This window comes from Emys orbicularis, chromosome 2 (genome assembly GCF_028017835.1).
Source record: "Emys orbicularis isolate rEmyOrb1 chromosome 2, rEmyOrb1.hap1, whole genome shotgun sequence".
In the NCBI taxonomy this organism is placed as follows: Eukaryota; Metazoa; Chordata; order Testudines; family Emydidae; genus Emys; species Emys orbicularis.
The window spans coordinates 52,572,761-52,593,456 of NC_088684.1; the positions used below are offsets into that span (position 1 = coordinate 52,572,761).

Genomic DNA, 20,696 nt, shown 5'->3' on the forward strand with positions numbered 1-20,696 from the left:
AGCAAGCCCATTGCGCCGCCCCACTGCCCCCTCCAGCGGCTGTGTCCCCCTGTGAGCGCCGCCGCCACTTCCCGAGCCCCGGGTGTCTATGAGTGGCTGGCGCGGGGCCGCCGCCCTGAGCTGAGGCGCGCCCCGGGCTCCGCACCATGCAGGCGCGGCGCTTGGCCAAGCGATCCAGCCTGGGCAGCCGGCGGCGAAGCGTGCCGCTGGCAGCGCCCGCCCCGGATGGGGGCCGGGCCCCCAAGCCCGAGAGCGGCTGCTGGAGGCCGCCCCGCCGAGAGGGCTCTGCAGCGGCGCTGGAGGAGGAGGAGGAGGACGAGGACGTAGTGGTGGTGGAGGTGGAGGAGGAGGAGGATGAAGAGGAAGGCGGCTTGGGGAGCCCGCCCGCGCCGCTGCCCATCCCCGCCAAGGGAAGCCTGAAGGTGCGTCCCGGGCCGGGGGGCTGGAGTCCCGCCGACCCCCTCCCAGCTAGGGAGGGTCTTCAGTGCCTAGCCCTGCCCTGGGCTCCCGCAGCCCCTGCTCCGGTGGGAGGCGCTGGCGGGTGTCCCGCTCCGGGGTGTCGCTGCCCTGGCCCGCGCTGCAGGCGGGGTGGGGTGGCGGCCGCTCCCTAGTCCGGAGCGAGAAGCTGTGCTGGGGGGCGGGAGCGGGCTGCCCCGCTCTCTGGGATGGGGCCTGGACGTGTGCGTCATGGGTGCTGCCCCCTTCCCGTGGTGGGGTGACGGAGTCGGTCGAGGGTTAGGAGAACTGGGGTGTTGGGGGCGGCACCCGTGACCCCACGACACCTGGGGTGTGTGTGTGTGTGAAGACGGGGAGCGTGCTGTGAGTGCCACCCTCTTCTCTGGGGTTGGGCATGGGCGAAAGGGGAGGGGCAGGGGTGCTGCCCTTCTCAGGCTGGAGGAGGGGAGCATTGGGGGTGAGGGTTATTGGTGCTATTCTTTTCTTCAGGGCTGGGTGCACCACCCCTTCAATGCCCCAACCTGTTTCTTTCTCCAGGGCCAGGCATTGAGGGGGTTGTGGTGGATGCTGCTCCCTTCTTTGGTTTGGGTTTATGTGTTGTGGATGCCACCCTGTTCTCCAGGCTTGGGCACAGAGAGGGGCATTGTGTGTGCTGTCCCTTCTTCTGGGTGAGAGGTGCTCTTTTAGCTTAAAAATGCTATTGAAAACTGCGGTAATATACAATAGGAAAGCTATAAACTAGGGAATCTCAACATGTGAAATAATCTGTTGGTTAGCTACAGGGAGCTATATTGTTGGCTCACTGCTGTTCCTCAGCTCTCTGAAACAGGAGGGGTAAGTCATGGGTGTAGAAAATGTGGAGCTGTTTTGCTGTTTATATCATTAATAGCTGTGAACCCCTTTTAAATCTGATCCTGTACTCAACAAGTACTTAAAGTAGTTGTGAGCTTTACTTTACTAGTGCTCAGTGTGGTTAACAACAAAAACGAGCGGGGTTGTTTTTTGTGGCTTTTTTTGTTTGTTTTTTGTTAGCAGTATAATTTTACGGGGAATTGTTGGTTTCTGAAATAGTGGGTACAGCCATTTTTCTGAAGTAGGAATTAGCATTTTATCAGGGATTTCGGAAAAGCAATTAGTCATGGGAGTCTTACAATTAAAATGGATGTGGTGGAGTCTTCTAACATTTTAGGTGGTTTAGAATACTTAATGAACCAAATATTCCCCTTGTTAAATGTATGTCTCAAGATTTATTGTCAGATGATGATGAGGGATTTGTAACTTAATTTTGACCATCGCTCTAGATTTTTCAGGAGTAAAGCTGGACATATAAGTGCCCATGTGTCACATGAGACACATTGCCAAGAAGTGCTAGGATATGAGGGTTACAAGTAGCTCTGGTAAGCTGCATTAAATGGGTGATTTAAAAAAAATGATTTTTAGTTACCATATTAATTGAATATTAAGATTTACTCAGTGTCTAGACCAGAAGTTTTCATGGAGTGCACAGAGGAATGTTCAGGGAGGTGAGTGGCAATGACAGCCCTGTGTGTGTGTGTGGGGGGGGGGTGGGTTAGGGAGTTCCACCTCCATCTCCTGACTTACCTCAGCAGTCCACCCAGCCTGTGGGTGAGTGTCAATGCCTCCATGCCCAGCCCTCGGTCCAGAGACTGTCGCACACGCCTTCCCCCACCCCGAAAACCCAGTGGGAGAGGGACAGGTATTTGGGAGGGCACACCCAAAAATTGTAACTCAAAGGGGGGACTCGGCTCAAAAAATTTGAAAACCGTTGGCCTAGACCCTGTGTGGAGGCCTGATTCAAAGTCCACCAAAGTCAATGTGATTATCTCCATTGAGTTCAGTGTGCTCTGGATCAAGACTTGTCTGAGAGCTTTAGAAATGCCTGTGGGCCCTGAACCTGCAAAGGTTTATGCACCTGCCTAACTTTACTGCCATGAGTAGCTCTATTGATTTCAGTGAGACAACTTGTGGTAAATAATAGTAATGGTAGTAAAGTGAAGCACAGTGCATAAAGTAAGTCTTTGCAGGATCTGGGACACAGATAGGTAGAGATGTTGTGGGACATTTATACTGAAGCCAGATAATTATGTACACTTTTTTTTTTTTTAAGTTTTAAAAATTCTATGTAATGATTTTCCAATAAAGAGGAAAAAGTATGAAAACCTTATTAACTTGTGAAAGGTGCCAGGTTGACATTAGTCCTTTGCATATCCACAGTAAAAAGCACAACAAAAGCAGCAATAGTGCAAGATACCTCTACGCTATTAAAGTGTTTCAATCCTTACTCAGAGGGATTGTTGTAGGAGTGTGAGGGTAAATCCAAGCAAGTTCAACCATTGGCCTGTCTGCAGAACCTTTCACAAAGGTGTCAATTGGAGTGATAGTTTTTGTGACACATCATTATGATCTGGACTGAGACCACCAATCCATATTATTCAGGTTTCCAAGCAGTTGACACCGTGTAACTACTTAGTCACTACAGATCTATGTGACACTTGAACTGGTAATCTAGAGATGAAGGGCTCTGTGACTGATTACTAATTCCATGTATCACCTTATCCCACTGAAGTTAGAATCATGAAAGTCTTTCGCACGTGGCATGGAAAGTGAATCTTTAAAGCATATGATATGAGGCAAATTACATCTTGTATCACACAGGAGAAGGAAACTAATGGGGAAAGTCTAAAGTGGAATACTGGTAAAATTAAATCTTATCTGGATTATATAGCTATAAATTGCATACAATGTGGATTTCCTGAATATACTATTTTCTGTGTCGGTAAACATTCTTTTGAAAAGTGTGTTATGTGAATACATATGAAGGTATTCAGATGTGAGGGTTTTTGTCTTGTATTGATTGTATGTATGTGCCTAATGTTCACTGACAAGCACGTGAGCCTTATAGATCACATCACAGTAGTAATTTTGGTTTTTGATCAGATACTGTTTAATGTAGTTTACTTGGTGTAAAGTGTTATGTCTCTTTCACTGAATAGTGGCTTTCATTGAGTAGTAACATAGATGTTGGTATATTAGAAGAGAGTATGCATAGTTGTCAAAGTGCATTGTATCAGTGTTTTGTTCTTGACTAAATATTATAAACAAAGTAATGAGTTATAATTTAACATGTACAGGTATATAAGTGGGACTGCCCTTATTTATAGACTGATAAACATATGCCCCCATGAATAAATTCTCAGGGCTCTAATACAAGAATTTAAAACATAACACATTAAAAATAAGGAAATAGACAAAATGAACTCAGAATAGAACTCCCTCACTCTGACCCCAAAACCGTTGGAGCAAATAGGCACTAAACATCAGGCACTAAACATCAGAAAATTTGGATTCTTGGCAAATACATAGCCAAGGGTCTGTGACCAAAAACATTCTACCTCCTGTTCCCAGAACTGGGAACTCTTAGCAAAACTGACCCCAGTTGATGTCAGCTATTGAGATGATGCATAATAGATATTGTTTCAAATGTAGTCAGGACCTAAATCACGATGGGCTTTATAAATAAAATTCAAAATCTGGAAACAATGGTTTTCACTGCATTCCATGCAATGCGGGTGCAATGTGTACAGCTCCAGAGAACACCATTCAGTAAGAGGGATGCAACATTCTCATAGACACATTTTAGATAGCTACAAGAGACAATCAGCTTGATATTGAAGGATCAATGAATTTTACATTAGCTGAAGATTCCAAGTGGTCTTCATTGAATGGTTTATGTGGAGTGAATTGTAGTAGTCCAGTTTGTTGGTTGCATTGGATTTAGGGCTTGGAAAATTTACTTGATAGCTAATTACCAACTAGTGAAAACTGTTTGTGCCACCATACCCCCAAAGCCCTGCCCTCTCTAATATAAAGAAATAAAACCATTGTATACTGTATTTAATAGTGACAACATCAGTCAGCTTTCTATTTAACATATTTTAAAATGTGGAGGGAAAGAGGATGACAGTGACACTAAAGAGAAGTCAAGAAGTCATATGCCAGAATCAGTTATAGGAAAGGAAAAGTAGAGTGACGTCAGGGAGAGAAAGTAGATAGAACATGCAAGCAAAGAAGCTATAGTAAGTAGGGCTCATGGAAGATAAGGAAAGAATTAATTGACTACATTTGATTTCACTAATGCTCATCTAAATATATTTGCTGAATAGTTTAAAGACCTTTTTAAAAATGGGTTGATGTATAGTGGTGAAATTAATATATATTTCTGAGGTTTTTTTTTTTAATGAGTCCCTTTTACTTTATCTCTTTTTAGCATGTGGCTCATCATAGTATTTCCTTGTCTTCTGTTATGGTGGGAAGTGTTTGGCAAATAGGTTGGTCTTGCAGCATGTTCTGAAGATGGCTAAGCTTTGGCTCAGTCTTTTTTTTTTTTTTTTTTTTTTTCTCCTCCAGTAACTTACTCGAGTGTAGAGCACTCTTGACCACAGACACTTTATCTCCAGCTCTTATGAGCTTCATCCTAGGCATCACTGCTGCATTTTCCCAGAAGAGCTCCAAGATAGAGATAGTCTCTGAGTTAGCTGGGACCTGACCTCATGATAGCCTTGGTTTTAATCTATAAGGATTTGCACCCTCCACTTCCTTTCAGTGCCAAATCAAAGTACGGGTAGGATGTGTCCTGTTGGGGAAGTACACCGCCACAACATCCTACATAAACTGAAGTCTCTTTGTCATTTCCACCTTTAACCCCAGATATAATGAATGGCAATAGTCCAGTCTGGAGGTGAAAAATGCATGGGTCACTGTGGCCAGATCTTGCCCAAGAGGAAAGAACTGGAGGTGGAAGAAAGCCTCGGGCGGGGGGGACACTTTATGCCAGCTGGAACCTAGAAGAGGCATGGGGGTTGTATGTGGTGGGAGAGAGAGATGGAGACTAAGGGAATAAAGGGGGATAGTGAAGTGACCTTTTCAAAACCTTAAAGATCTTGTTTAGTGAAGTTTCCAGGGTCTTGTGTTATCAGAACTAGTTCAGCTGTATGCATATGAGAACAATAAATACTAGGTTGCTGATTGTATAACTTTAGTTTGCCTATGAAACTGTTCTTCTGTGACACAGCTGAAAATTCATCTTCAGCTATAATAGCAGCCATTTGAAATTAGACTGAAATTAATCTATTGGAGTAGTCGCTAATATTGAATATTTAGAAGCACAGACTAATTTTTACTGTGCTCATCTAATTTTCTGTGTGAAATTCTCTTGAATCCCTGTGGATCCCACAATAAGTTACAGTAATTGTTATGGGCTGTGGTGTTATGGCCTGTGCTGGCTACATTAAATCCCATGGGATCATAAATAATCGAGTATGTGTATTGAGGCTGCACTCTTCATATGGTAAGATTATATCAATACCATACAGTTTTTATGAACAGAGAATTGGAAGGAGGACTGGCTGGCGAGAATTCCCTTGGTGAGTAGGAATACTAAAGGACATGTTCAGCCCTCAGATACATATACATTTCTCTCATACATACATAAAGCCAATGGGAGTTCACTGGGCCTAATGTTCATCAAAGAACAGAATTTCATGGATCTCAATTTCATTTCATTTTGCTAATGAGTAGGTTAGCTTGCATAGACTGGCTCATACGTCAGCTCTGAAGTTTACTGCTACTTTCTGCTTAGTTTTGTAACTGAATATTTTAGCTAGTATCTGGTAGGGGTTGAACATTGAGCTAACTGCAGCAGTTTGGAAAAGAAGCCTTATGCATGGATTGGGCAGATTGATTTGTGCATCATGGACATTCCTGATTAGTAGGGACGGGTGAACCTTGTTGCATTCGAAGGGTCATAGATCTCCACCTTATTTTTATAGGATTGTAAAACTAGTTAGTTTTTGAGTCTTTTCCCCAATAATTTCATGCTGTATGCATGTGTGTATTTAAAAGATTCAAAATAAAATAATGAGCTATAAAACCCATTTCAAACTGAATTTACAAGACTGTGCTTCTAAGGGGTTGCATTCAGAAATCCTTCCACATATAAAAGTCCTCCCCCACTTACTTCCGCCGGCCAAAATAGCATTTCCAACTCCAATATCTCCCACAACCATCCCCCCGCCTTTGTCCCCAAGAAAAGCCTGGGAAAACAGGTGAGGCTTGGAGTGCGTCTTGAGGGTCAAATCTGTCTTCTGGAGGAAGACAGGAAGAGAAGAAAGGAAGCAGAATCCAAAACCAAGGACCCTTTGCTGAGGGTGCTTTGCTGCCAGCTTCTTGCAGTTATACATGGAGCGGGCTGTGAGTCTGAGCACTTATAATGCCCTCAGCTGTCTCAGTAACGCACACTTTTTTAACTAAAGAGATGCCTGTATTAATATATTGAAGATAGGAGAGCCCCCAAACGTAGGCTGGCACCCTGTATTTTTGTCGGAGTTGTGTGAGGTGTGTGAGGGTCGTTTTTGTTCTTTCAGTAGCATTTCTCTCTCTTTCCCTCTGTTCCTTCTTTCACAGTCTCTCTAAAACATCACAGGAATTCAATACTTTTTGTAGTAGATCAGGCCTAGATAGGTTGATGCAAGTCACCTTGCATCAACCTGTGTGTGCATGTGTCTACGCTCAGATTTGTCTCCAGCCAACATAAGTGCCCTGTTACGGTGATGCAATAAAACCACCTCCCTATACGGCATGGATCTGTGGTCAACCTGCTGAGGTCGACACTGTGTGAATGAAGATGCTCCGTGATCTCCGTCAACCCTAACGGTCCTCCAGCAGTTGTCCCATAAGGCCCCATTCCATGTGACCGTGACGGCTCTGGTCACAGTTGTAAACTCCACTGGCCAAGGGTCACAGAGACTCGAAACCATACCTGTTTCCCTCCAAACCTCAGCCTGTTTCTGAAATGCCAAGCTTGGTGAGCACTCCTAGCTGCTCACCCTTCTTATGAGCGACTGTCCAATCGACTGTGCTGGCTCCATGCACTAGATGCGCTCCTGCATGGAGTAGACAGGTGGTATTAGATCTCCTGGGCCTGTGAGGAGAAGAGGCTGTGCAGGCACAGCTATGCACCAGCTATAGAAACATGGCGATCTACGAACAGATTGCACGGGGAATGCAGGAAAGGGGTACGTTAGGGATCAGCAGCAGTGCCATGTGAAAGCGAAGGAACTCCTTTAGGTGTGCCACAAGACCAGGGAAGCCAACAATCAATCTGGTGCTGAGCTGAAAACCTGCTGCTTTTACAACGAGCTGCATGCCATACTTGGTGGAGATCCACTAGCACCCTGCACGTCACTGTGGATACCTCGAAGGAGCCAGAGAATCCTGCCATGAACAGTGAGTAGAGGGGAGCTGCTGCCGGGGGCTCCAGCCATGCTGTGAGCCAGGAGCTGTTTGAGATTTTGCCACAGTCTAGCCAGTCCTGCCAAGGGAGCACGGATGAGCCTGCTGAAGGGGAGGGCAACGCGGGTAAGTGTGCACATGCATTTTTCTTTACAATGTCTAAAGATGGTGCTCGTCCCATCCACAAGTTAATAAGACACAAGTATCAACTTTTCATTGTTTTACTCATATGAGAAGAGAGAGAGGTACAACAAACACAGGTAGAGTTGGTTTCTGTTTTTCCCTGGTAGGTGGGAGTGTGGGAGAGCCTGTGGAGCACTTTGTTTATGTATATAGGGCCCTTTCATCCTCCTGAGAGATCTTGATGAAACTTTCATGGAGATACCCTGCAATTTTCTCCTAAAGGTTTCTATGGATGGCTGCCTTATCTTGCTCCATGGTAGGACATTTTCCCATGCCATTCTGAGTTTGGCTGGCACCATTGCAGTAAACAAGCTAGCGGCATATGGGTCTGGATGGCTTCGGGATACCGGCAGCAGCTGTATTCTCTGTGCCTTTGTTAACCTCAGGAGGGAGATATCAGCTGAAGCTGCAACCACCTGTGCAAAATAATACCAATATTCAGTGCCATTGCCCGATACTCATACACGTGGAATAGGGACTGAAATTTGTATTGTTTCTTGCAACAGAAAAGCATCTCCCCTCCCCCTGGCAGGCCAAACACACCATGGCTGGGACTGGAGAGCAGTGCGAGCCGAGGCACTCCAAAGCCAAAGTTTGGAAAACACTTTTAATAAAAAATGCTTAATGGGAATAAAGGAACTGAGTTTTGAAATTTATCTTTCCCTTTCCATTGTGACTGTGAATCCAGTGGCACATCTCTCTGTCTTTATCAGCAGCTTCCAGCATGAAAACCTTGAGTGGTGCTCCCTCTATGCTTGCAGAACGTCTGGCCCTTAGGAGGAGAAAGAAAAGGACTAGGGAGGACATGTTCTGTGAGATCCTGCAAGCCACTGTTGCATCAGACTATGATCAAGAGGCTTTGAGGGCCAATATGACTGACAGCATGGAGAAGGAAAGAGGACAAGAGAAAATCCCAGCAGGAAAAGGAGGAGGAAATGCACCGGGACATAATGGCTCTTCTCAGGCTGCAAACCCAAATGTTGCACATCCTGGTTGACCTACAGGCCCCAAAATCCCAGACTCCCCTCCCTTTGCAGAACTCCATGGTCACTGCTTCCTACTCCCCCAACATTCCATGTAGCATCATGGGCCTCATCCTTACGTTTAGCACTCCACACAAGGGGACAGCAAGGGAAACCACAGCTTCACATACACTCACCCGTGAGAACTGCGGGTGGCGCATGGGTAACCACAATGGACTACATTTGTGCACCAAAATGGACAGAAATGTTTACGTCCCTTCCAATTTTAAAGTTCCACTCTGTTAATGTATGTTAAAAGTTTGTATTGCATTGTTTTTCTGCGCTTTTTCCCACTCAATATAGTTCTATTTTTTGAGAATCAGATTATTTGTATTAGTTCACAACACATATTGCAGAATGCATAGTGGTACTCAAAGCACACAGTACTTATAAATGTACTGCAAGCACTACACAGTTCTTAGCAGTGCCCAAAGCGCCAGGTCTGGAGAACAGTTTAGCACAGAACACTACTGTGGCTGACTGTTAAAGTGCTGTGAAATTATGCAGGACACAATAGGCAGCTATAATCCTTGGGATATTTTTCTTGCTGAGATCCAATCAAGTGAGTAAACACCGCCAGCCTCCCTTCAGTTTACCAATAGCACATTCAGCTGTCATTCTACACCTGCTGAGTTAGTCACCTTGATCAATTGGTCCTTCAGACTTCGTATAGATTACGCCAATCACAACATGGGTCTTCCATTCATCTCGTATCCTGGCCTTCCTTCCTTCATGTGCGGTCATGTCTTTTCACGATAAAATCTTCCCATCTCTTTGGAGGTCAGCTGAGTGGTCGTTTCAGTTCCCGTGGGTACCACTTGGCGACAGCTGGAGTCCATTGATTGTCAGTGAGCCTTGCTATATGGCCGGCCCATCATATTTTACTATACCTGCTCTCAAAGATGACATCCTGCACTTCACTCTGCGGTCTGATCACTTCATTGGGGACTCGGTCGCGGATTGAAATTCCCAGAATTCTTCTTTCCATCGACCTCTCAGTGACAGATAGTTGCTGCTCCTCTGTCTTCGTTAGTTGAATCTTTCCTTGGTGCAGTCGAGGGGGCCAATATATGGCTTCGTGAGCCCGGGGAGCCAAAGGGAAGGCTGGGTCCCCCAGAATCACTATTGACGTTTCCATAATACCAATGGAAATCCACTGGTTGGGGAAAAAATGTCCCAGCTTCCTGAACTGTCCTGTATTCTTAAAGATGCAAGCATTATGCACCTTCTCTGACCAGGCAATATTGATGTTGATGAAATGTCCCCAATGATCCACAATGCTTTCATAACCATAGAAAAGTAGCCCTTTCTATCGATATACTCCGTGGCAAGGTGGGCTGGTGCCAAAATAGGGATGTGCATGCTATATATTGCCCCACTGCAGTTTGGGAACTCTATTGCTGCAGATCCATCCACTGTGTCCTTCACGTTGCTGAGTGTCACAGTCCTGTGTAGCAATAAATGATTAATGGCCCTACATGCTTGCATAACAATGGCCCCCGCTGTGAATTTTCCAGCTCCAAAATGATTTCCCACTGACCTGTAACAATCCAGTGTTGCAAGATTCCAGAGTGTGACCACCACTCAGTCCCCTAAGGGCAATGCAGTTCTCATTCTGATGTCCCCGGGGTGGTGGACTGGGGCAAGTTTGGCACACAGATCCAGAAATGTGGCCTTTTGCATCTGAAAGTTCTTCTGCTACAGCTTGTCACCCCAAACCTGCATTACAATGCAATCCCATCAGTGCTCAATTTTTGGGCCTAAAAGCAGTGCTCCACCATCTGCGGCTGCTCCATGAATGCGAACACCCACCTTGAACTGTTTTTTGCTATGTCCCTCAATAAATTCTCCTTGAAGAAATTGTCATGTCCCCCATTGTTGCAGTACTTCCTGTGGGTCTGTAGCTACAGACTAAAATCTGCATCTGTATTTGCAATGTTCATGAGAACGGTGCAGAGCTTTGTGGGCTCCATACTTCTGTCAGAGATGGCAGACACCGAAAAGTGCTAAGCAGGTTTATGGGATTTAAAAAGAGAGACACGAAAATTATGGGGTATGGATGGCATTATGGGATGGAGGAAGTTACATGCTAGCTCCCGGAGATCCCTGGGTGAGTCATTTCTATCCCACAACACATTGCCAAAAAATTCCAAAGGCGTTGTACCAGATGGCTGCTTGTGGTACACTCTGCCTTGACACATCCAATCCTGGTGAGTATGCCACCACTGAGAACAGCCTAGCTCCATCCTCTTTGGAACCCCCCTTCAGGTAGTTGAAGGCTGCTATCAAATCCCCCCTCACTCTTCTCTTCTGTTCCAAGGTCAGCTGGCAGCCTGCGGGGGGAGAGGGAAGAAGGAGGGTGGATGCTAGGGGCAAGAAAAAGACTGTGGTACCACACCCAGCCACTAGAAAGTATTCAAGAGGAGAGTGGCCCATTGCATGTGTTTATGGGATCCTGCTATTGTTATAGAATGGAGTGAGATTGAGAGATTAACTCTTTTTGATCTTGGTTTGTTAGTTTGTTTACTATCAAGCTCATTTAAAAATTGTTGGTGAACTGTCTTCCGAGAAATGGGTACTGTATGGTAATAATTCTATTGAGCAGTAATAGACACTTTCTTCACAAGTGAAAACATATGTTGTACTGCTGGTTTAAAAAACAAAACAAAAAACAAAACAAAACAAAAAATCTTATCAGATTCTGTCAAAGTACAGGGATACCATATTTGTAAAATTTCCAAAGGAGTGCTTTGTTTTTAAAAGAGCGGTAAGCAGTTGGGCCATTCCTAATGCTTAAGTCATCCAAAAGAATACTGAAAGATGGTAGAGTAAGGGAAAATCTGGCGTTCACATCTCATATTTGCAATTATGTGAAAAGAAAACAATGGATTAAATATGAAAAGTGATTGAATATTCATCAGCTCACCTCTTGCCGACTTGTACTGTCACTGTAGGCTGTAGCTCCTTGCAGAACAGAACATTCAAGCATTTTGCCTTTTTAGTACTGATGAACAATGTATAATTTGATCACTTTCACCATTTGGCAACTTGCCAAACTTTCTAAATTGGAATAGTAATGATTGTGATGACATTTGTCTCACAGTATTAAAAGTACATGGCTGGGTGGTACACATTGTTTGACAATAAAACTAATGAGGGCAGGAAATTGAGATACTGTAGATCAACTTCTGTTGCTTGAACTTCGTGAAGAGCAAAAAAAAATCTTTTTTTACGGTCACTAATTTTTCATAAAGAAATAATCCAAGGGTGAAAATCCTGACTGCAATGAAGTCAGTGGCAAAACTCCCATTGACTTCAGTGCGGCCAGGATTTCACCCATGAATGTGTAACACCAATCCAGTAACCACATAATTTTTTTTTAACAATAGCCTTACTGTTTTCTGTTTTTAAGTATATCTTCAAACTACAGTAGACCGTACCAAATAATCATTAGGCACAGGATTAAAGAAAAAAGTAAAATGCTTATGTGATTAGATACAGAAATGTGTAACTTTATAGACAATCATTTCAGAATCATTCACTGAGCTTTTCTTAACATAATTTCAAAAAGGTTGCTTGGACTTTTGATAAGCAGTGCGATTATGACAAGCAATCATAAGATTGAATTTGGTATTGGATGGCTACTAGTGGTTTATGCCTGCATCACATTTCTACATAGTGCACAAACTGTATGAGAATATTTAAATCATACATTGTAAAGGTTATACACTAAACATTTGATCATTTTACATAGTGGATATTACTCTGGAAATAACTTTTAAAAGATTAGTCTTCTGGATAGCAAATGCTTGTGATTGCAGTGCTGTCCTCGCAAGCCAAGCTTTTTCAGAGTTAATTGTAATTAATGTAAGACCATCAAATCAACCAAAAATTTGAAATTAGATTTTTGCTGCATATGAGATAGAATACTCCTAAAGAAAACACTCTTGCTTGGGTACCTGCTGCTATCTGTCCAGCTAAGTATCCTTATTCCATGTACTGAGGTAGATGAGTATCCTTATTCCAATGTACTGAGGTAGAGCAAAGAGATGTGGATATTTTTCTTTTCTATATATTGATAGCTCCCTCTGCTGACACATTGAAACACCATGTACTTGATGGAAACCCTAATGTTCTTTCTCTGAGAAGGCAGGTTGCTGTCTGTGTGCTTTCTGAGACCCCTCTTTCAGTAAAAATATTTGTTTCCTTCCTCCAGTTTACCAGCAGTCATTAGGAAGAAAGTCTCTCTTTTCTGTAGCAGGGGAAGAAGTCTGAGGTCTCCCCTAGCCCTAGTGGTGGTTTCTGCAGTGCTTCCAAGTGACAACAGCCATGCCCAGAAGTGAGATTGAAGGGCCTCCTCCTTCTGCTCTCAGACTCTTGTACTGGGACCCTTTTCCCCCCTAAAAAAGCAGGATGAATCTTTTGGGGCAAAAGGATCTTTGGGGAGCATCTCTTGGTTGTTCAGTTCTCTTCCCAGACAGTCTCCTTGCTTGTTCAGCTGCCGTAAGGAGCATGCCTTTCACTTGTATCAAACGAGGTCAATCAGAGAGGAGAAAATGTGTGTGATGTGGACCCTCTAATATTCTCCCCATGGTGCCCTCTAAAAGGATCTCAGGGCACTGAGACCAGTACCCAGTATTGACCCTAGTATCTTTAATTGACAGTACCTGTATAATCAGGCTGTTCCAACAATGGGACACAACTAAGAACCAGCTCTGCCCATCCCCTTGCACTGGAACCTCATTATGTAAACAGCCTCATTGATTCAGATGAAGACTTCTTTTCCCTCCTGTGGGCCAGTAGGTTAAGATTTCAGATCCTCCTAAGAGGTCCTGGCTCCACCCTCTGTCTCCCAGCTGGCCCTTTGCAAATTCAAGTAATGTGGCAGCTCCTGGTCTCAGATTTTGCAGACCTGTCCAGAAAGCCCACCCTCTCCAAGCCCAGTTTGCAACAGATCTTGAAGATGTAGCTTCTTAGCCTTTCTCCCCACCTTGGAACTTGATCTGGAGGCCTCCAGAAAATAGATTGAACAACCTAGCATTACTTGCTGAATCAGTTAAAATCACATCTGCGGGGGAAATTTCCCACTCCCTCTGGGATCATTCTAAATGTGACTGCTTCCGTTTCCTCTCCCTGCATGTGGTTATTGAGGATTTGATCAACTTTATCAATTCCATTTTAGAGACTGCAGAACCAACCTCTCAATTTTCACTGACCCAAAATCACTAAAGGTGATAAGAAAGACAGAGCAGCTTTTCCTGTTCCTCGTGGGGAAAGAGGAGTGGGCTTGAAATGGTTGAAACTGGAGAGGAAGAAGGGTAATTAGCACAGCCTCCTTAATTAAATCTGTGTAATTTACAGGTGCAAATTAAGCCAATATATAAGCCAGACTTAAACTGATGTAAGAGCGTCCACATACAAAGCTGCACCAATTAAACATATCCCGTTCAGTTATACCAATAGAACTTCTGCGTGCAGACAGGCCCTAAATCAGGTACAGCCGGACCAGGGTGCTACGTTCTCACTAGTCCCTTCCTCTTTGCATCTCCCTCAAGATCACTTTTAGTGTGTGAAAGTCCTGATTTGGGTGAATGAAGCAAGGTTTCCAAAGGACTTTGGTGAACCACAAGATAGAAAATTCCCTGAAGTGGGGCTTTGATTCATAATCCAATGCACTACAAACAGCCATGTGGTTGCAGTCAAAACTCAGGATATGTCTACATTACAGCAACTATGCCATTGTAGTGTAGACACTTCCTACATTGATGGAAAGGGTTTTCCCACTCTCCTAGAGGTGGTACTTAGGTTGACAGAAGAATCCTTATGTTGACCTAGCCACATCTGCAACGGGAGTTAGGTAGACATAACTGTAGTGCTCAGGGCATGACATTTTCCACAGCCCTGAGTGATGTAGCTAGGTCGACCTAAATATTAGGTGTAGACCAGGCCTCAGTCTTGTCTAACTTATGTCGTGGTCATAAGCCAGAGTTAAATAATGACTATATTCAGGAATGTTTGGAGTGCAAAACTGACTTGGGCAGTCACTGTAGAGGCAGAAAGAAAGAGGTTATGAAATTGTGTATGCCAATAAACATGCTATAAAATAAAAGAAATAACACATGACAAGTAGGCTTGTTTTCTGTAAATAAGGTCTGTCACTTCCCTTCTTTAAAAGTTTAGCTAGGAAGCCAGGCTTATTGGTGCTTCAGAGGATCTCTAATGACTTTTCAAAAAAAATAAGAAAATCCAGGCTTTATGTATTTAGATCCTTCCAGAGTTTTTAGGTGAAAGGACCAATCTTTAGATCTAGGTGTCAGAATTTGCAGGACTCTTAGAAGAAGAGGTTTTTGTGGATTTTGGAGCAGGTAATCCATTAATCCACTTCAGATAAATTTAAATTCAGGCACAGAACTGGTGCCAAAACCATAGATCTTTAAAAGCTGGTTTCTGGTTTTTCACCCACATTTTGAAGATCTAAATACTGAATATTATTTGTTAGTAATTTTCAGCTATTGTGACCTATTCTCTGGCTTCCTTACATCCCACTATTTCTGCTTCAGTTCATTCTAAAGAGTTTCAGGCGGTCATCTTCTTTGCCATTGCTAACGTACATCTGTGCTCATCTCCTCCTACAAACCCTTTCACTCTCTCTATGCCTTGCTCAGATTTGTCTCCTGACTGCTCCTTTTTGTCTCTTTCACTCATTTCCTCTTCCATATTGCCCCTTGTGCTTGAAACTGCTTCCAAGTTAAGGATCCTCCTCCCCAAATTACAATAATATATATGTTGTATTGTAACTGGGTTGGTCCCAGGATATTAGAGACACAAGGTTGGTGAGGTAACATCATTTATTGGACCAATTTCTGTTGGTGAGAGAGAGAGACAAGCTTTCAAGCTTACACAGCTCTCTTACACAGATCTGCCTGAAGAAGCTCAAAAGCTTGTCTCGCTCACCAACAGAAGTTGGTCCAATAAACAATATTACCTCACCTACCTTGTCTCTCTAATACAATACAAATTTTGTATATATTATAAATCAGCATTCAAATGTATCCAGTCAAGAAGGGTTGGCAGAAGCCTTCCATTCTGAATTACTCCACCTCCACCCAATCATTTTATAGGGTTGTTGTGGGGTGCTAGCATTGGTACCTGCTTATCTTTCATATTTACAGCACACATGATTATGTACCTAACTAAAGAGCCTACTAAAAGAATACTGTATATGGGAGAAGGGATCTGTAATACATTTCCTTTCACATCTTTTCTCCTATGTCCACAGCACATATATGACTCTCTGGAATGGTGGAAACAAAAGGCCAGTGGTGTGTATGAATCATTTTTGTTTGTATGTGTGGGAGAAGGAGATGGTAGGAAGGGGCCCTAGTGGCTTCCTGAGGTTTTTCTTGGATCCAGGCTATCATCATCTATCCCCTCTGCTGCCAGTTCTCACAAAAGGCTTTATGCAAAAAACAGCATTTCCAGTTATCTCCAGCTGCTGGCTGCCCTGCATGGGATAACTGCATGTGCCCACGTGAATGATGGAGACAAGCCTCTGCCCCTTTTTGACCTGAATGTCTAGTCAACATTTGGGCCCTGGGGATGTTCCAGTTGGGAGTAGAAATTTAATGATGGAGTCTGGTATTTTTCTTTGATGCCATCTTGCTTATTTACAAGGGAGGTATAAGGTCCTGCTTCTCCAAACGCAGGAGGAACTAGAAACAAAAAAATAATTTCTTAGCTTACAGTCCCAAGTCTTTAGTAGGCAACAGACACAAAAGCACTGTTTCTCTAGGCCCCCCACCCCCACCCCAGGGCTGTACACCAGGCTGACATGCTGCTTTTTCCATCTTACTCTGTTCTCTCTCTCTCTCTCTCTCTCTCTGTTCTCCTCCAACCTCCCCCGCCAACCATTGGATTGGTTCACATAACCCTTTTGTTTTAGGTGGGGGTGTCATGTTCTGGGGTGCAATCCAGACCAGTCACTGCCTGCCTTGGGTGCCTCACAATGCTTTTCTGTTGTAGCTCCCAACTGGGCCATTCCCAACCAACCTACCAGCATGCAGACCACACCTGGAGTGTCTGTGTGCTAGACAGCTCTGGTTCTGCAGCTCTGACCCCAGCTGCCTGTCTACTGGGGCGGGGGAGGGATAGCTCAGTGGTTTGAGCATTGGCCTGCTAAACCCAGGGTTGTGAGTTCAATCCTTGAGGGGGCCACTTAGGGATCTGGGGCAAAATCAGTACTTGGTCCTGCTAGTGAAGGCAGGGGGCTGGACTTGATGACCTTTCAGGGTCCCTTCCAGTTCTAGGAGATAAGTTATCTCCATATATTATTATTATACAGCCCCACTTTGGCTTCCGCCATCCTCAGTTACTACTTACAGGATAACCCCCAACACACTTCCAGTCCCACTTTTTCCCCAAAATGTGTGCTCTGGTCCTCAGCGTCCAGCCCTCTCCTGGACAGTTCAGAGAAATAATAATGGTTCATTTGCTCCTTGAAGGAGACAAAAAACATCAATTTACCACATGAACTGGAGTTGACATTCACTTTTGCACAAATGCAGCACTCTTGGTTTAGATTACCAGTAAAACAAGTTCATGAACAAAAGAAGATGGGATTTTAAGTGATTTCAGGTATAAGAGATAAAGTTTAGAAATGGTTACAAGCAAATGAAAGTGAAAACACACATATTAAAGTCTAAAACTTAATCTAGCAAGTTTTGGTTCAAGGCTTTGTTCAAGATGGCCTTTCTTACCCACAGTCTTCCAGCAAGATGGTGACTGACTGTCTCCTTGGTCAGGATCTCTTCCAGAGGCCCAAAGGTGCTTGTGCCTTTGTCATCTTAGGTGAAAGAGAGAACTAGGGGTTCTTTGCCCCTTTATTTTATACTCCATTGAACCTTTGAAGTGGAGTAGGCTGAAGGATACCCCTCAAAGTATATTTTATTCAAGCTGTGGGGAAGGCGACATGGGCTCTGGTGGTAAAGGAAGCTCCATGCTCTTTCTTCTCCCACTCGTATTTGCTGAAATGCATATTGTTGTTTCCTGCCTCTGCTGTCTTGATGACCATATTTACTACTTAATGTAAATTGAGGTAAACGCACATTCCTTTGTTTAGAATAAACCCGTTTAACAACTTTTGCCTAGGCAGGGCTATCTGTTTTTGAACATATGCTAATAACATTATGCGGGAATTCATCACTTTACATATAATGTTGCTACATACATTTGATTATTATTGACCAGCAAGTGGTTAGTTTTCAAATGATACCTCAGAAAGCATATTTTGTACAAATATTACTACAATAGGGTGTTAATGCAGGGGTGCTTTGGGTCACAGAGGGTTGGTGATTAACTTCTTCTTACAGTTATGCTAATTGAAGGGCATATTCATACCCATCAACCTCAATAAGATTTGAACTCTGCTCATAACAAAAGTTTTACCCAGGTCATAACTTATTTGTGTGTGTGTACATTCACATGGGTATGTGCCTGCCCCATCCAAGACAGCCAGTGTGCCTATAATAGTATCATATATGTACACATGCCCCAAAAAAGTAAAATGGTGAATGCTGACTCCTAATCTTAGTGCTATAGTTTGGAAAGGGGGTAATATTGGATGCCAGGTTATTCTATTTTTAAAAATATTTAGTTTTAGAGAACTAAGGAATGGTAGGCTGGCTCTTAAATTGTTTCTCTTACTGCCAAATCAGGGACAACCAAATCAAAAGATAGGAATTATTGATACAGGTTATTCAGAAGACTCTCTTAGGGATTGTGGCTCCCACTGTTTTAGTCACAGGGGTTCTTTTACATATCTTTAGGGGATACCAGGGTCAATACCAAGCAAAATAAGCACAATTATTAATCATAGCTATCTTATTAAAGAGAGGGAAAGAAGACATTAGACAAAACACAGAAGACTGTACACAAATGATGAACTGGTTACTTCAATTGCAATTTCTTTTATGTCTCTCGCTGTGGAGAACCTTTAACAGAGATTATATCCTTCAGAGTGAACCATCTCTGGGAGGGGGGGCACTTCGTTTGGTAAATTACCAAAATATATTGTTACCCCCAATGATCATGAATCCATTTGTTAGATGTACATCCTTTAACTAAGTGTTTATAGATGGGCAAAATTTTGTTTCAGGGCAAGTGGACTTATTGGTTATTTATAAGGTGACCAAATAGCAAGTATAAAAATTGGGAGTGTGTGTGTGTGGGGGGGGGGGTGGTGGTGGTGGTGGTGGTGGTGGTGGTGGTAACAGGCGCCTATATAAGAAAAAGCTCTGAATATCGTGACTGTCCCTATAAAATCGGGACATCTGGTCACCCTAGTTATTTGTAACCAGCCAGTTTATAGTTGGGTAAAGTAAACAATCTTATCTACATCTTGTGAAATAGAAGAAATATTTAAATCTGTTACTTAGAAAAAGCCATTTAAGAAGCTGTGACAAGCCAGTTATGAATACTAAGAATCTTAAATACTACTAAATTCCACTGTTTCTCTGTTTACAAATGTTGAGCCCCTTTCTCCTTTTCAGAAGTACATGGTCTAATCATTTGGCAATTACTAGGAGAAACTGTTAATATTTTAAGTCACAACAACAATTTCATGTCCCAATGAAATCATTACAAGAGTTTAAATCTAATCCCTTGGCAGCATCTTAGTTAACTTCCTCTCTCCAATCAATTCTGAAGTTTTGGGGAGCTTTTCCTAAGGTTGGTTTCTTCTTGAGTCTATTTTCTTATGTTTGCGGTAGCTTGCTTGTAGAGATGGACAGGATGAGTTGTAGAGTGCTTGCTGTCCAAGCATGGTACCAGAGGGTGGGTGTGTGGGTGTGTGTGTGTGTGTGTGTGTGGGTGTGTGCACATGTGCTCACTTCAGAGATTTTTAATACTCTTCTGTTTCCAATTTTCAGGAAATTATAGGAAAACACATCACCTTCAAGCTTGTTTGCATTTAAAGTTTGTTGCTGTCACTCTTTCCCTGGCTACATGTCTCTGGATTTGGCTTAGGTGATCCCCTTCGGCTCCTGAATATGTAGTCTGCCTAATGAATATGCAACGTTCTTTAATTGCCTTTGTTGTTGTTGTGATAGGAAGGCATCAGTTAACTTTTAAAGTTATTTTAACTCTTTTATTATTATTATTATGCAGTCCATTTTCTGAAATATTTCAATTTTATTAAAGTTTGACAGGAAATAAAATTTTATTTTCAAAAAGTCCAAACACTCCAATTCTTGATATAGAAGTTTTTAGTTCTCAAAACAATCTTTTAAAATAGACTTCCTAAGAATTATTTAATCTTAAATTGTTGATTGTACATAACAATTTTTGGAAACATGATTTTCTTGTCTTCCTGGATGGGTGAGAGATGCTTGAGGACTGCCAGTAATTCATTAATTTTTCCATTAATATAAATATTGTATATTTAAATGGCTTCTTACATTAGTAATTAGTTTAGTATCAGATGACCTTGATATATTTATACAAATAATATCTTACTATTCATATAACAATATCAGGTAGTTGTTATATGAAGGCTTGTATTCAAATATTTGCAAATATACATGCACCTCAAAAGAATCATAGAATCAATCGTAGGACTGAAAGGGACCTTGAGAGGTCATCTAGTCTAGTACCCTGCATTTAAGTTAAGCATTTGAGAGACAACAAAGGTTTTCATCTATAAGTAGAAACATGAGTTGGAAAGAATCA

The 20,696-nt window shown here is 42.9% G+C and overlaps 1 protein-coding gene across 1 annotated transcript in view; it reads left to right on the forward strand.

The window, feature by feature from the left end:
* Positions 1-382: 382 nt before the first annotated feature.
* ZNF704 (zinc finger protein 704) overlaps positions 383-20,696 on the forward strand; it is a 145,725-nt gene continuing 125,411 nt past the window's right edge. The window contains exon 1 of the mRNA XM_065399938.1: positions 383-422. The gene's annotated coding sequence lies outside the window, so the exon portion shown is untranslated. The remainder of the gene's footprint in view (positions 423-20,696) is intronic.